At 48.4% G+C, this 17,779-nt stretch overlaps 1 protein-coding gene across 1 annotated transcript in view; it reads right to left on the reverse strand.

The window, feature by feature from the left end:
* FAM241B (family with sequence similarity 241 member B) overlaps positions 1–17,779 on the reverse strand; it is a 162,843-nt gene that overhangs the window by 34,984 nt on the left and 110,080 nt on the right. The gene's annotated exons all lie outside the window — the stretch shown is intronic.

Consider the following 17,779-nt stretch of genomic DNA (forward strand, 5'->3'; position numbering starts at 1 on the left):
ACTGTGATCATTACTGTGAAATGCTGGAGAAAGAGGTGCTCCAAAGGGAGAAGAGAAAGGCACCCTTACAGAGGCATCGCAGGAGGCCTAGAGGTCACTCCCCAGGGAAATGAAGCCCGGCTGGTGGGAATGTTTCCCAAGAGATCGTGCATGGCTTTGCTGCAAACTCCCACTCATGCCTTTCCTCAAATGGCTAAATAATCTGAAGAGCTTTGCCACGTATTTTTCATTCCACATCCATACTCTGCCCGCCTGTCCCTGGCAGCTAAGTTCAACACGACTGAGACGTTCTTCTTGTGGAATTCAAGTCAACAGAATCCCATAACTCGTGGGACCGTGTGTCAACTCTCCCACTGTGTAGATTGATTTTGTCCAATTCAGTAGATACCACCGGGTGTCTTCTCCTGTAAGGCCTGGGTTCGGCTGGGCCTTCAGCAAGCACGGATGTGAATTAGATGCAACCCTTGCTCCTCAAAGAACTCAGTTGGGGGAGGTAGGATGTGAAAAGGCAGGCTATTATACAGGCTAAAAGAAATAAGGGCAAGGGAGAGTTGGAGCCCTGTGTTTTGAGAATGTGCAGGAGAAGGCGGGGGGCGGGGGGAGACAGGCATGACAGGACTCACTGGGCCTGCCTTGGTGCTTACCCTTCAGCAGTGGGGGAACCCCACTCCAGAGAAAGAAGGGAGGCTTTCTAGGCCCAGGGAAGAGTGGAGCAGAGACTTAGAATGATACAAGGCCACATGTTCATCTTTGCTGCTGCCTTCCTTAGGCCATGTCTCTGCATCTAAAGCTCATTGGGGTTTACGAAAACATCGTATCCAATGGGTTAACTGTAGGAACTGAGCCTTCGTGGTCACATTACGGCCTTCCCTCTTAACTAACTTCTTGCTTTTTTGGCCAGGACTTTCCTTTCTTTGAGCCAATCTGACAAGCTCAAAGCAAAGCCAAGAATTACATCTTGGGCTTCCCTGGTGGCACAGTGGTTAAGAATCTGCCTGCCAATGCAGGGGACACGAGTTCAAGCCCTGGTCCAGGAAGATCCCACATGCCACAGAGCAACTAAGCCCGCGTGCCACAACTACTGAAGCCCGCACACCTAGAACCCATGCTCCGCAACAAGAGAAGCCACTGCAATGAGAAGCCCACGTACCACAACCAAGAGTAGCCCCCACTCGCCGCAACTAGAGAAAGCCCGCGTGCAGCAACGAAGACCCAACGCGGCCATAAATACATTAAATAAATAAATATTAAAAAAAAAAAAAGAATTACGTCTTACGGCATCATGGTGGTTTCTAAATCACCTCCTACATGAGAACCCAATGGCACAAACTGTAGCTGCGAACTTTACCTGTCGGGAATTGGCTGTATTAGATCATGAGCCGCTGGTTGTTGCCATTTCCACGTTGTAAGGGTTTGGTTTTTGAGTGCAAAGGATTTGAGAAGAGCAGAGGCATGAGTCGGTTTCCAAAAGAGGTGATGATGGTGGAGGATGGGAGCATGGGCTAAATGAAGATATGGGCCAGGAAGGAGAGAGGTGAGGAAGAGTGGGGGAGCAGATACAGGAGCTCTATCTGGCAGTATAGACACTGAATATTTACTGCTCTGTGGTTTGGAACCACCATTCAACCCCTCTGTGCTTCATTTAGGAAAGATAAAAATATTGGAACTTCTTAGAGTGGGTGACTCGCTCCTTTGCTCAGGGGTGTGGGGGGAGTGGAATTCCAGCCCACCATCTCAGGAGTGACAGAGACAGAACTGTCCCCAGTCTTTGCTACTCTGTTTCTATTTCAAGGCCTTATTCTGCCACAGTAGTAGTGGTATAATCCCAGCCAATTTGGAGTCCTCTCCTTTTTAATTTCCCGGAAGCTTAAGTGGTATCCAGGCATCTGGTCTTCACTGTCATTTGTGATGTCCATCACTATGCCTGTCCCTGTTCATTGGTCCCTCAAGTTGCTGTGGAGATGGCCTTTGTCCCCTTGCAAGACCCTTGCCGGTCTCTCTCTCTCATCTGGTGCCGTGCCACTCTTGGGTCATTCCTGTTCTTTGGGGCCATCCTGGTGTGGGGGAACTTTCTGCAAATTTGAGGAGTAGAATCATTGCTCAAGTTTTCTTCTGAATTTTGCTGGTGTGAGCCCTTTATGCTGCCTTATGGCCCAAGAATTTTCAACTCAAAACCAGGAGACTCCTTTCCCTGCCTTCCGAGATCACAGTCCTCCCCTGAGACAACAGCACAGGACAGAATTTGGGTGCGGGTGAGAGGAAAGGAGCAAAGTATGGAAGGGGGAAATACTAGAGAAGTAAAACATTAGTTAATATTTCAAAACACAACCTGAGGTGTTGCCAAGGCTCCCCTGAAATTCAGAGAGGTTTAAGTGACCTATAAAGATAACACCACGCTAGTCACAGATCCAAAATGAGAATCTGGAACCTCTTTCTCCAGGCCAAAATGCAGGATTCGATCATGCTTAGGGATGGTGAGAAAACTTAAAAGACCACCAGTCTGACTGAACCATCCTGGGAGAGAAAGAACTGGAGAAGTTTCCAGCAATCACCCATAAGCATTAGGTGGTTGTGAGTTGCTGGCATTCATCTAAGCACTTTGGGCGCTCAGAAGAAAGTCATGGGGCCAGGTCACAGCTGAATCTTGAGGACCATTGTTTTCTTGAAGGAAATCTGGAAGAGAAGGTGGCTCTGAGGAGGGGTCAGAAAACCCTGCTGTATGAGGGAGGGTGAAGAAACAGGGAAGATTTATTCTAGAGGAGAAACATCTCTGAAGGGTGTCAGGTGGGAGAAGGACTTGATCTGGGACTTCCTGTAGGACCTGAGGGAGGTCAGACACAGGGAGTCAGACTTCGGTCCTGCTGAAGGAAAAGACCTAAGGATTGGATTGAAAATGGAAAGACTCTCCCTAGAGGTAGTGAGTGATCAGGCAGAGGATGGACGATCGAGCAGAGGATGGACAAACCCTTGATGGTAAGACAGACCTTTGCATGGAACGTTCAATGAGACCTTGGAGGTTCCTGCCCTGCCTAGATGTCATGATTCTCTACACGCACTGAGTTATGGCATCTCCCACCCTCATACGTTTCAACCCCACTAATCCATACCTTGTGGTAACTCAGACAGGTGCTATCTGAAGACATCACCAACTACGAAAAATGAGTTTGCTGAGAGATAGAAAGTGAAATTAGATTACAAGGGAAGGGCTTGCCCTGTCTATGAGAACAGACTGTTTCCGAGCCTTTCCGCATCTGTAAGCAATCACCATGGTAAATGACATCACTGTTCACTCTCTGCTCTCTGTGACCTTGCCTCATACCTGAGGCCATCAGCTACGAGTTCTCAATTCCCAGGCATCCTCACCCTCAGGTCTTGCACTAGTCAGATGTCCTGCCTCCCTCACTGAATGCCTCAGAGGATGAGGTGTCTCTCTGTGTAAAGGCAAGCATCCCACCTGTGTCTTTGACCTCTAATTCTCCTGCCTCCTCCAAGAGGCTACCCCATCCGTCATACTGTCCTCTCCTGGATCGTCACCTCTTCCGGTCCACTGGCTGCTTCTCCTCTGCCTAAAACTCTACTCAGGCCCCTTATATTCCCCAAAATGAAATCCTCCATGTCCTCCTCTAGCCTCTGTCCAAATCTCTCCTCCTTCTCATCCAACCTTCTCAAAAAAGCTGTCCACACTTGCTGTTTTCCAATGGCTCACCACCCACTTAAACCTCAGTCCACTGCAAACTGGTCAACTGAAGCTGCTCTTAATGTTCTTACTGACCCTGACTGACAAATCCAATGGACATTTCTCAGTCCTTAGCTACTGGTTCTCACTGTTGTCTTGAAAACTATTAAACACTCCTCTTCTGGAACTCTCTCTGTTGGTCTCTGTGATATCAACCCATCTCTTTTGATGTCTTCTTCTCTGTCTCCTTCAAGGGCTCTGTGGTGGCCACTCTCCAAGATGGCCCCCAAAGATTCTCACCTCCTGGAGTTCATGTTACATAATCACTTCCCACATTGTACCAGGGTTGGACAGTGTGGCCAATGGAATATAGCCGAAGTGATGGCATATCACTTCTGAGATTAGGTTATCAGACAGCGTGGCTTCCATGTTGGTCTTCCTCTCATTCTCTCTCTTGGACCACTTACTTTGGGAGAAGCCAGCTGCCATATATTGAGGACCCTCAGGCTATCCAAGGAGAGGCCCACTGGGTAAGGAACTGAGGTTTCCAGATGATAGCCAGTGAGGAACTGAGGACTTCAACCAATAGCCCTATGAGTAAGCCTTTGTGGAAGTGGATCCTCCAGCCCAAATCAAGGTTTTAGGTAACACAGCCTCGGCCAACAGCTTGGTTGCAACCTCTTGAGAGATCTTAAGCCAGAACTACCCAGATAAGCTGTTCTCAGGTTTCTGCCCCTCAGAAATTGTGAGAACATAAATGTTTGTTGCTTTAAGCTACTAAGTTTTGGGGCAACTTGTTACTCAGAAACTAAGACTCTCTTTCTTTGACCACGTATATGGAGCACCATGAAATGTTAGTTGTCCCCAGGACCCCACTGTTATGACCTTGTTTCTCACTCTTGGTGCTCCTGGGGTGGGGCAAACACTATGGGTTGCCTATCCAATAGTCTTCCCACAAGCCCTATTTCTCCCCTGCTGGTAGAATCCATCTCCCATAATTGAGGCTCAAAATACCAGACACCAGCCTCCCTTGCAGCTAGAATTTGGGCATAAGATCCAATCCTGGCCCATGGGACCTGAGGAGTAGTCTGTTGGGTGTTCTGTGAAAGGTTTCTCTCCCTGATAAAGAGAAGGAGATTAGTGAGAAACTCTCCTTTTGCCTTCCAGCTTTTAAATGTCTTGTGTGAAGCATGATTCTTGGGGCAATAACAACTGCTGTTCTGAGAAGTGCATTCCATCTCCCACCCCATTATCCTCCTCAGCCACATCTACAGTGAGCACTGGAGAATATGCCCTCCTTGGGGGATGCGCAGTTTTCTCAGCCTGTTTCCTGCCTGTAGAATTTTGCACTCCCAAGAATTAAAACTTGAACAGTCACAAGGCTTTTCAGTCCAGAATTGTGATGAGTTTGACAGTACAACTCAAAGACATAGCAGTCTTCTTATCTATTTGATTCTAGACAACTCTATTTACCAACAGCCACATTCATTTATAGTTTTTATTTTAGATATACATTTTAAATTTGCTGAATTTCTTTCCTCTCTTATTCCCATTGGCCTCCACTTCCTTTAAGACACTAAGTTTTGGGGTAATTAATCACAGTTACGTTGGGTCTCTCAGGCTTAGATGGGAGAGCACCCCTTCAAGTCTCTGTTCCCTGAGTCAGTTTGTCCATTTGAAAAGATTCACCTCTTAGTTCATTCAGAGTTTTCAACAATGGGTATGACAGCCATGTCATCAATTTGCTCCTTACCACAGGCTAAGATTTTTCTGGGCCTGAATTTAAGGGTTTCTTTTTTTTTTGCTTCACATTGGTTTTCAGCAATTTGGTTGTGATGTGCCTTGGTGTGCTTTTCTTTGTGTTTATCCTGATTGAAATTCATGGAGTTTCTTGGATATATGGATTTATATTTTTCATCAAATTTGGAAAATGTTTGGTCACTATTTTTTTTCAAATATGCACACCTTCTCTACTCTTCTCCTGGGACTCTAATTACAGGTATGTAAGACCAATTGTCCAACAAGTCACTGAAGCTCTGTTAATGCTTTTTCTCTCTTTGTGCTTCAGTTTATCCTGTCTTCAAGTTCACTGATCTTTTTTTTTTTTTCTGTCATGTCTAATTTGCTATTTAGCCTATCCAGTGAAATTTTTATTTCCTATACTACAGGTATTAGTCAGGATTCACCACAGAAACAGAACCAATAGGATATATCCCTATCTATCTATGTATCTATCTAGGTATCTAGGTATCTATCTAGGCATCTATGTATCTATCTATCTATCATGAGATTTATTTTAAGGAATTGGCTCACACAATTACAGAGGCTGAGAAGGTTATGATCTGCCATCTGCAAGCTGGGGAGAACCAGTGGCCTGAGAGCCAGCAGCACTGATGCTCTAAGTTCCCAGGCAGGCAAAGACTGCTGTCTTAGCTGGGCAGTCTAGTGCAAAGAGAGAATTCAACCTTTTTTGTCTCTTTGTTCTATGTATCTGGGCTCTCAATGGGCTGGATGATTCTCACCCACACTGGGGAGGGTGATCTGTTTTACTCATTTCACCAATCCAAATACTAATCTCTTCTGGAGACACCCTCACAGACATATCCAGAAATAAGGTTTAACCAGAGTTGTGCTCATCACATGGACGAGTCAAGGTGACACATAAAGTTAACTTTCACACTGTATTTTTCAGTTCTAAAGCTCCATTTGGTGCTTTTCAAAAAAAATGTTCCATTTCATTCCTCCTTATATTAATATTTTCCTTTAAATACTTGAATCTATTTATAATAGCTGTTTAAAATTCTTGTCTGCTAATTCCATCACATGTGTCCTGTGTCTGAATCAGTTTCTATTGATTGATTTTTTTTCCTCTTGGTTATGAGTGTCGTCTTTTGCTTCTCATATCCAGTGATCTCTGACTAGAAGACAGACATTTTCAATATTATCTCATTGAGCACTGACTTTTGTTATCGTTCTTTAAAGAGTGTTAAGTTTTGTTCTGGCAAATAACCTGGAGATCAGGTTGATCCTTTCAAGGCTTGTCTTTATGCTTTGTTAGGATAGGTTTATAATAGCTTTTACCCCAGGGCTAGTTTAGTAGACTAGTTTAGCTAGTAGTTAGTAGACTAGTCTAGCTCTACTCCTAAGGTGTGGCCTTTCTGAAGTCTCCACTAAATACTCTGGGTGCTCAACAGTCTCTCCACCTTGGTTAGCCTGAACTTGAACATCTCCCAACTGTTTCAGCTCAGAGAGTCGTTCAGTTTACAGCTCCCCAGTAATTGTGCTTTCTCCAGTATTTGTTACTTGTCCAACCTCATGGAGCCCCATCATACACATACACAGTTTAGTACAGTTAAGTCCCCTACATACGAACAAGTTCCATTCTGAGAGCTCATTTGTAAATCCAATTTGTTTGTTAAGTCCAACAAAGTTAGCCTAGTTACCTTACCTAACACAGTCGGCTATATAGTACTGTACTGCAATAGGTTTATAACACTTTTCACACAAATGATAAGTACATAAAAAACAAACAAAAAAATAATACATTTTTAATCTTACAGTACAGTGCCTTGACAAGTACAGTAGAACAGCACAACAGCTGGCATACAGGGGCTGGCACACACATCCGCATCTTTGAAAGTTTGCAACTTGAAGGATTCTATGTAGGGGACTTACTGAATTTAGCCAAAGACTCAAAAGCCAAAGGCTCCTATGTGATTTTCTGAAGCTCTTTCTCTGAATAGCTCCCTCTTCTCCACTATTCTACTTTGCAAATTCCAGCTGCATTAGTTTTCTGAATTCTATTCTGTGTCTCCTCAAAACAGCGAGATTTCTGTGCTCTGCTTGGGTCCCCCTTTCCAGGGCCATGGTCTGGTAAATGCCTCTAGGCAGAAAGTCAGGTTGATCATAGAGTTAATCTTATTTTTCTTCCCTCAGGGAACACAGTCTTCTTCTGCTGGTTATCCAGTGTCTGAAAACAGATGCTTCATATAAGTTACCCACTTTTCTATTTGTTTATGGTAGGTGGGGGCTAGTCTAGTATCTGTAACTCCATCATAGCCCAAAGCAGAAGTCCACACAGGGTAAGTTTTCATCAGCCTTTCTCACTGAAAGCATTTTTAAAGTTTACCTTTTACTGTTTAGGGTTAAGAAGCAGCTGCCTCAGGGGCTTCCCTGGTGGCGCAGTGGTTGGGAGTCCGCCTGCCGATGCAGGGGACACGGGTTCGTGCCCTGGTCTGGGAGGATCCCACATGCCGCGGAGCGGCTGGGCCCGTGAGCCATGGCCGCTGAGCCTGCGCGTCCGGAGCCTGTGCTCCGCAACAGGAGAGGCCACAACAGTGAGAGGCCCGCGTACCACCAAAAAAAAAAGCAGTTGCCTCTTCCAACCCCATAAGTACTAATTAGCAGACATTTAATTCCCTGTCATCCCTGCTTGTCAACCAGCCAGTTCTTCCCTGAGCCTATCCCTTTCTTATCTCTTTCCAAACACAGACAAAGGCAGGCATCACATCTATTAATCAATTGTTTTCCACCCACCTTCCCCTGGGTTCCAAGTCCTTTAGGACCCTCGTCTGTCTTCACGTTACTGCAGGACATACAGTTATGGATGGACAGAGGTGGCAGAGCTAAAATATATAAAGATCTGGGTCCTTGATGACATATTGAGAAGCAGCCCAGGACCTACCTCCAAGCTTATTAAGTGAAATAAATAAATGCCTTCATTGGTTTTAGCCACTTTTAAGTGTATGTTCTGTTCCTTGAAGCCTGGAGCATCCTGATGAGCACACGAATGATCCCACCCCCTCTGTGGTTTCTAATGCTCATGTCTCTCAGATCTCTGCCTCCAGCCCGTATCTTCCTCCACAGGGGCAAACTCAAATATCCACCTAACTGCTGGTCTCTCCCTGACATCCCACCCACAAGTTCCTCCAACTCAACATCAAAAATTGATCCTATTTTTTCCCCTTCTAAACTGCTTTCCCTCAGAATTCTCAATCTCAGCTGAAGGTACCACCGTGTACTTTATAACCCAAGCTGTAAACCTAGCTGTCATTCCCCAATTTTCCTTCTCCTGCTTCTCTTTATATCCATAAATCACCAGGTCCTACTAATTCTGCCTCCTAAGCATTTCTCAAATACATCCCCTCCTCTCCATCCCTCCTCCTGCTACCAGGGAGAGGCCCTGCTGTCTCTCTCTCCCAGTCTGTCCCAGCTGATCCCCCTGCTACCACCAATGCATCCTCTACACTGCTTTTTTTTTTTTTTTTTTTTTCTGAAACACAGATTTATTTGTATCATTTCCCTACTCAGAACTTTTTTTATGTCCCCCCCACCCTTGTTTATATGATGAAGTCCAAACCCTTACCAAGGCTTTTAGGCCTCCCAGGTCTGGCCTCTGCTGATGACAGGTAGCAACTCTTGCTACCCCCCATCTCCATGTGACATCCTAGCAACACCAATCTGTGGTCGATTACTCTAGTCATCCTGCTTTTCTCCCCTGTGAGCCTTTGTGCATACTGTGCCCTACCTGAGATGCCCCCTGATGGCTCTGCCCCATCCCCCAGCTTTTCCCCTGCAGGCATCTATTCGTGCTACCCAAGTAGGAGGTCCCCTTTTCTTCCCTCTAGAAGTCTTCCTTGGTGACCCCAACCTCCACTCTTGTATGGTTGCTCTTTTCTGTGCTCCAGTAATCTTTGTACACATCACTCTCGCCACACCTACCACTCTGCTTTATGGTTATGTGTCTGTCCCCCGCTCCAGACTGAGCTCCTGGAGGGCAGACACTGAGACTTACTTAGCGTTGAATCCCCAGCCTCTGGCCCATGGTGGCTGTGCAATAAATGTTTAATGATTGAATGGGTCACCCAATAAATCCCTTATAGCAGGTCCCCCTAACCATCTCTGTGGAATGCATAGTGGTTAGCTCACTCAAGTAAGTGTATTAATTTTAAAATAATAAAACTATGTTTCCTTAAAATCATTTTTCCACCAGCGCTTTCCTTCAATTAGTACAATCAAGGACAGAAGTGTGTTTGTGGTGAGGTTTCCATAGCACTTCTCTCAGAAGGGGTATTTACATGTTTCCAGAAGCAAAGAATCATGGCTTAGTAAGAGAAAATGTGAAAAGAGCATGGCGTGGGTATGAGAAACTGCTGGAAAACTTTTCTAGGCCATTATAATCAGAATGGGCCTTGACCATCCATGAAGGGGGTGACTACAGATGTGGATGTCTGATAGTCCCTTCTCCCCCAGGTGCTATGCTTATCAAAATTCCACCATTAGACAGTCACTCCTTTCGACTACCCTCACCCTCTCCTGTGGAACCCTTACAAGCCAAATTTCCTGTGGAAGGAAGACCCTCTCTCCTTCCAGGGATTGCTTTCTTCTGCCTGAAAATCATCCACCTCCTCCTCCGTCCACCCCCGTTTTTCCTATTCTTTAAAATGTATATGAAGTCCCTTCTCTCCCACCAATCCTCCCCAGATCTTTCTTTTAAGGTTGGGAGATCCTCAAGAGCAGAAACCATGTCTCATTCAACATTGTCTCCTGGGTGCCTGTCACAGGGCCTGGCACATGGTAGATGCTGAGTAGGTGAAGGGTAAACGGGCCTGATCTCACTCAATGCATAGTCATTTTCCCGTCTTCACACATTCTGGATGCTTCTATCAATGCTGGTTCACTGGTACGCTGGTGATTGATGGAAGGTCTTGTGAAAGGTCTATTGTTGCTCTAATGAGATGTTCTTTTTGAAGTGGATTTAAAAAAAAAAAAATTCTTCCTGAATACAGATTAGTTTCCTCACCTGGGTGGCTCCAGGTAGGCAAGGGTTGTGCCTTTGCCCTTCTGGGTTTGCCCTGTGGGTGGAGATTGGGGCTGGGTCAGGGGGAGACACCTTGTGGACAGAAGTTTCCCAGCTTGGATCAGATGGTGAGGATAAAACTTCTAGTGTATGGTATGTGGGACACTATTTGTACTCTTATTCTAGACCCCCAAAGATGATGGGGCAACCGTTCATGGGTACCCAGGGGTGGGTGATGGGAATTTTCTCACAGAGTCATCAGATAGGCACTCAACAAGGTCCAGTGGCCAGGGCGGTGGTTCATCTCTGGCCTGATGATTGGTTCATAGGGATGAAGTGAAGTCACGTGCCAACTAGTGTTGGCCTGTGCACCAGTGATGGGAATTTCTCGCTCTTGGGTTGGCAGGTGGTAACTCAGAGCCCGTGTGGTTCCTGGGCCCTCAAACATGGCTCTTCCACGAAGTCTCTTGCCAGATTAGCTCACTTGACTCTTCGTGGGCCATCTGCCCCCACTCAGGTCCCAAACTTTCCCCATTTATACTTTTCCCACAGCCTCACCTGAGACTCTCGGGGAGTCCCTCTCTAATCCCCCTTCTGGTCTGAGATCTATTCTCTTCCATTCTTTCACCTAATAACCCTCAACTTCCCAGTGACTGAGAAACTGGTTTCCTTTGCTTGAAGATAGGGAGGCCTTAATCTCAAATCTTTAATCCTTAAATGAGGAAGGGAGGGGAGATATTTGCATTCAGTCCGTTCTAGTGCAATAGAGAAAGTGGGGGAAAGTTTAACTTCCCTGTTAAATGGAGCTGAATCATTCTTTTCATGCTGAATTGGCTGATAGGTTCCTTGGCAGCCAAGCCTTGGCATAACCTCACCCCAGGGGAGAGCTTCTCTCTGTCTCTTTACTCTGGGTGAGGTCGTGTGACTTACTTTGGCCAATGGCTTCAGGCAGAAGTGAAAAGGCACTGGCTCCTTAGGGAGCTTCATGTTTCTCTGCTTCCCTCTTACACCTCTATTGCTGTCACAAGAGGAACAATGCCCTGCCCACCCCCTTGTCCCAGGAGGATAAGAGACACAAGGAACAGACCCTCCCCAGCTGACCCACAAACCTGCAGTGAGAAGTAGGGTAAGGCAAGCCCAGCTGAGATCAGCTGAACCTCTGTCAACCACCCCAGGAGTAAATGGTTATTGTGGTAAACCATTGAGTTTTGGGCTCTTTTGTTATGCAGCATTATTGTGGCAATAGCTAGCTGATATACCATCCTTCTAGAAGGCCAGAGTAAAGCACTGAGCACTTAGTGGTTGCACAGCACAGGATGAGTGCTTAGTGTTTTGTTCTCCATTGAGCCTTGCTGGCTGGCATAATGAAAGAATACAAAAATATCAGACCTGGAAGAGCCTTTAGAGGGGTTGTCTCCACTCCCTCTTTGGCCACATGGGGTAAGTAATCCTGGCCTCACAAAGGCACTATGAGGATTATATGAAATGCCGCAGGCGGAGCACTTGGCCTGCACCTAGTACCCAGGGCTTGTTACCTCTACCTTTCTCAAAACTCATTGTTCATGAGAAAGTAGACTTTCTGATCTCTAGTTTAGCATGACCTTGCAAAGGAAGGTTGATTTTATTCAAGGAAGTGTTGGCCCCATCCTAAAGTATGAAGTCTGAGAATGCTCTCTCCTGCTCCTCCCCTGCCTCTTCTGGCTCATTCTCCCTCAGGTGACCCCTAGCCCCTGTAAAAGTGACATCCTTTTTCTTGGAAACCCAGCATTCTCATGTTCTTTCCCTTCTTTGTAGCCAAACCCTGCCCTTGGAAGAAGGTCAGATGAGCCATTTACATTAAAGTGTAAATGACTGGTGTGGCTGGGGCTTTGCCTCTTGTTAGGGGTTGCATTTCAGAAGGAAACAAAGCCGTCAGTGGGCACAGTGTTAAGAGGGTCCTTCGGGGAACAATGTACAAATGACGGAGTCATTTGCAGGTTGGAGAGACCTCCCCAGAGGAGGGCTAGGATTCTGCTCTTCAAGACTTGTCTTTGAGCAAATCAGCTCACAGGGCACCCTGGCTCCAGGTGACCTCAGCCCACCCCTCTGGCCTCTCTTGGACCCTCCTTCTGGTAGCATATATGGACCTAAGAGGCAGCTATTTCAGAGGCTCCCCAGGAACCCCACAGACCAACCATGACTCCAAGCCCTGCTCACGTTCCTACCTGAGCCACTGGCCCCAGCTGACCATGCAGCCCTCTCGTCCTTTTGCTCAGATCCCAGCTTCCAGGAAAACATGTTCTTCCTGGGGTTTGGGAACAAGATGGCCTGATTCATGCTAGGAGATTCTTTGTCTACATTCTCCAGGGCCTTTCTACCCTTAAGAAAAAGGAGAAAGAAAGAAATGAAAGGAAGGAAGGAAGGAAAGAAGGAAGGAGGAAGGGGAGGGTGGAAAGAAGGAAGGAAGAAAGCTTGTGCTTTGGTCAAAAGAGTTTAAAATGGAATTTTCCCTCTTTCTTTCTTCTTCCTTTTTTTTTCCCCCAACAGTAAACTACCAGACTCTGAACTGAAAGGGTAGGGACCCCTCTGGCTGTCAGAAGAGACGGGGATGCCAGCCCCACCCGGGGGAGCGGGGCAGGGGGATGCCAGGACCAAGGCCTCGCCCACCTGCCCCCATGCAGTGGACGGTGCGTCCCGCTGCGCTGAGCGGGCCCAGGAGGGACTTACACATCCCTGAGCGTTCTTGGAGCCTCCTTGCTCCCACACCGCACTTGCATTCCCTGCTGCAGAGGAGGGGCGGGGAAGGGCAGTGTGCACCCCGTCCCCACCAGAGGCCCCTACTGCCCTTGATTTCTTCCCACCATGGCTTGTTCCCTGAGAGCACCTTGTTGGTTTATGTGGTGTTGCTGTCACAGAACGTGAGTTCCCTGAGGGAAGAGGTGAGGTCTTCCTCACTCACACTGTCACTGCTATGCCCAGAACGGCGCCTGGCTCTGGAACCACGTAAATGGAAGGAGAGGGGGAAAGAGGCAGCTCACCTGGGATCCTCGGTTCCACAGTCCTCCCCACCCATGCACACACGCACAAGTACACACTCATGCACACGCACAGGTGCCCATAATGGGAGGGTCTCTCTTCTTCAGAACTTCTGAGTTGGGGGGTGGAGGAGAACAGCGGGTTTCTTAGCACCTTGGGAACGACCCTGAGGCCAGAGCCCTGCCCTGGGGGCCTTGCCTGAAGAAGAGGACGGTGACTCAGTTCTGTCACCTGGGGAGGGGTGGGGGGTCCCTTAGCTCAAGGACGAATGTGTAGAGCCACCTGAGCTGCTGTGCCCCTCTTCCCAGAGGCCCAGGACGCTGGAGGATACGTAACTGTATCACTGCTTCCCAGCTGGCAAAACCTTTGGCAGCGATACCGAGGGATACACCCAAACCTGGAGGGCAGGGCGCGGGGAGTCAGGTAGTCTCCCTGGCCCTGTCAGCACCCTGGCCCGCCTCTTGCTGCCCTTGGCTGGCAGAATGACATTGTTCTGAGGAGAAAACGGGGTCTCTGCCAGAGCCCGTCTGGCCCAAGCTAGGCTGGGTTTGGGGCCCCAGGAGCCCCTGGCCAAGAGTTGTCTGGGCAGTCGCCAGCTTCTACCACGAGGGCACTAGAGGGACTGGAGAGGTCCCGCCCCCTGCTACCTGCCCCCTAGCCAGCCATCCTCTGCAGGATCAAGTTTCCCTCCCCAGGCTGAGGCCACCACACCCGCTACTGGCCTTTGTTCAGTGGTTCCACGGTAGATCCCAGCTTGCTGAGTGTCCACTGCATCGGCGGGTTATCCCAAATCCTCCCAATGTGAATGTTGAACACAGGTTGTTTTACAGATAAGAAAACTGAGGCTTAGAGATGTTGTCATGTGTCCAGGGTTACAAAGCTAGTGAAGGGTGGAGTCCGAAGTCAGACCTGAGTTGGTGACGCCCCTTGGTCCACTGGCCTCCCCCTACATAAGTGCCCCCCACCCCGTGGGAGATTTCACATCCTGCTCTGTGAGGCCCCTCCCCCAGCACAAGCTGAGAAGGGAGTGGGAGAAGTGTCCACCCCTTCCTGCCCCCATTCCAACCACACTGGGCCCAGAAGTTGGACGAGCCCCTTGGAGCCCAGCAAACATCTCTAACCCTGTCTCTCATCCAATACACCACAAGGTCCTGAAAGATAATCTTTCCTTCTATGTCTGCAAAACATAGATATCCTCAGAAGTTTCTGGCCCCAGAAAAGAAAATGCTGCTTAAGCAAACAGATTCTGGCACAGCTCCACCCACCATTCCAGTCTCACCCCTGCTGGACTCCACTAACACTACCTCAAAAGGATGAATGGACAAGCCCCATGGAAAGCGATTAAGACTAGGGTCTGGCCCACAAATGCTCAAAAGTCATGTGCCCCTATCATCATCACCAAATGACAACGTTATACAGTGAAAAGAAGGCCAGCTTCCGACTCCAGCTTTCTTCGTCACTGGCTGGGCCTCAGTTTCCCTACTTTTAAAGCGAGGCTGGCTCGCTGGACGCTTCTGATGGTTATCAATGCTTCAGTGTACCCTGAGCTGAGCAAGGCCTGACCCCCAGAGATAACATGTGTTCCAACCACTATAAGCATCTGTTTTCCCAAGTCAGTGTTTTCCAGACACGCTTTCCTCATCTCCACAGAGTAGGGGGGAAGGCAGGGACCAGGAGTTCCTGCTGACAATCAACACAGATAGCTGCCCAGAGAGGCTATGTGACCTGCTCAAAGTCACAGAGCAGACTCCACACCACAACCCAGCTTTCCTTTCATTGCCTTGCAAGGGCCGTAGTGGCTCATTTCACACTGAGAACTGGGAGAAGGAATCACGGGCAGAAGAGTGAAACACATCTAGAGAAAGGAAGCCATGTTGGGGGGCTGAGCAACATCCTGTCCCCTCCCCCCAGGAGGACTGCTGGCTATTTAGGGGAGTGAGAGGAAGGCGGGCAGCAGGATAGGTCTGGGTCTGAACGCAGGCTTTCGCCAGGAACAGGGAGCAGAGAGCGCCTAATGACTCCAAGCTGTCCTGGAATGTTCCCCTGGCCGGGGGAGCCGCCTCAGAGTCTGACTGCTGTGCGTGGCAGCTGTGTGAAGCACTTGCTGGCTGCAAGCCCGGCCACCAGGGACCACCGGCAGCCACAGTGATGGGGCCACCGGCAGGTGGGGCCAGGGGAGGGTAGCTCCCTCTTCCCTCGACAAACGGGTCTCCAGAGTCAACCTGGTTAGCGAGGGGCAGGAGGGGCAGCGCTGTGTGGCCAGAAGGGGTCGGGTCGGGCTCCTCCTCCCTTCCTGCAAGCTGACAGGACAGGCCCAGCCTAGGGCCAGAGGGCACTCACGGCACCTCTCCTGTCTCACTAGCCCTCAGGACCCACGCTGAGCCACAGGCTCCCATCTTCCCTCCCATCAGCAGCTAAGTGCTTACATGTTCCACCGAGACTTAGGTAGCTGTGGGTCAGGCCTTTGCTGGGTGGTCTATGTGATAAGTGCAAGGCCATCGGGGGGCCTTGGCATAAATGGTCCCCTGCACTGGCCTCGGCGGTCTCCCTTTTCTCTGTGGGAGTGGAACCCGAGGCTCAGCCAAGCCCCTCTTTATGGTGTAACGACATTAATGATGATGACAATGACATTAATGATGTCTAATGATGTGACCGATGATGGTAACAGTTAGCGCTCGTTGAATGCACCCTATGACGAGCCTTGCGCTGAGTGTTGTATGTATTAACTTAAACGAACTCAGAGTCACCCCAAGATGTTGCTACTTTTATAGTTTCTATCTTATAGATGAGGAAACTGAGCCCCAGAGAGACTAAATAACTGGCTCAACTAGTGGCAGACTTGGGATTCCCATCCTGGCCATCTGGCTTCAGACCCATGAACTTTTTCTTTGGCTCATTTATACTTATATCTGTTCTGTAGTTTTTCACTAACACCTGTTTCCCCAGAAGCTTAGGAGCTCCTTGCCTGTGGAGACCTAGTCTACCTCCTTCACTGCTGTGTTGCAGGGGGCCTGGTACCTGCAGGTACTTGTAGCAGAATATATCAGTGCCCTACCAATAGCTCCTGTGCCTTCCAGCACTGTGTCTCTTTGCCTGAGGCTTCTCTCTGGCCACCGGAGCCAGCTCTGCCCACAAGTAGCTCTCAACCAGTGACTGACGGAGTTGTGGATAAACACCCAGGTCCCTCACCCTTGTGGGGAGATAACTCTGTGTCATGGGTCCTACACAGGCTCCCAGAGTTCTCCAACAAGACGGAGCCCCAGCTGCCCAGAGTGATGACCTGCTGGAAACATACCCTCTCCTGGCTGTCTTCCACTCCCCATCTCACTTCCCCACTCGACTACTAATAAACCATTCCCAAATAAACCTCACAAATAAATCACATCCTTAACTCAGAGTCGGCTCCTAGGGGAGCCCAAACTAAGACAGTGCTTCACGTTTGTGAAACGATTGGTCCTACCTTACACGGTAGGGTTAGAGAGGGTAAACCACTAGCCTAATCGTTCACTACAGTTTTCATTGTCATAAAAACATGTATTTCTTTTACCATCACATTAAAATATATTTGTTTAGAAAACAGTAAACCCCACTTTATAAAGACAAGCTCCAGCCACAGAGAAGGAAAATCCCCTTCCTCCCCAATGGAGCATGATAAAGAACACCAGGAAGACCCAGACAGGAAGGTTATAAGTGTGTTCAGGGGAAAGAGAAAAGGACAAATGCCTGGGAGTGGCATGAAAGATCAGGGAGGGCTTCCTGGAGGAGACAGCAAGGGAACTGGGCCTTGAGAATGGTTTGGAGTGAAATAGATGGTGAGTGAAGCTTTCAGATGTCAATGAGGGTGTGAGCTCCCTCTACAGGAAGGAGCAAAGGAGAGGCGAGGTCTGCTTGTGGGGTCTTGGGAAGCCCAACTCTGCTGCTGACCAGATAGGTGACCTTGGGCACTAACTCAACCTCTCTGAGCTTCCACTCCTCATCTGTACAGTGGGCATCATGACTGTGCTACCTCAGGGGGTGGCTACGAGGATTAGACAAGGTGATGTGGGCCAACCAAGAGCCTGACACGGAGAGTGTGACCAGGGCCAGATGGTTCCTGGTGGTAGTGCATGTGGGGACACTGAGTGGTTCAGTCTGACCCACTGTCTGCACTTTGGACAGCTCAGAAGTTGCTGGGGTGACATCTGGAGAGGCAAGAGGCCAGCTCTACTCAATTCCAGCCTCCTCTGTAAGTGGTTTCACCTTAGTGAGCCCCACGTCCCTCATGTAATCTTGTGCAAAACAAGATTTGA

This window comes from Stenella coeruleoalba (assembly GCF_951394435.1).
Source record: "Stenella coeruleoalba genome assembly, chromosome: 16".
NCBI lineage: Eukaryota > Metazoa > Chordata > Mammalia > Artiodactyla > Delphinidae > Stenella > Stenella coeruleoalba.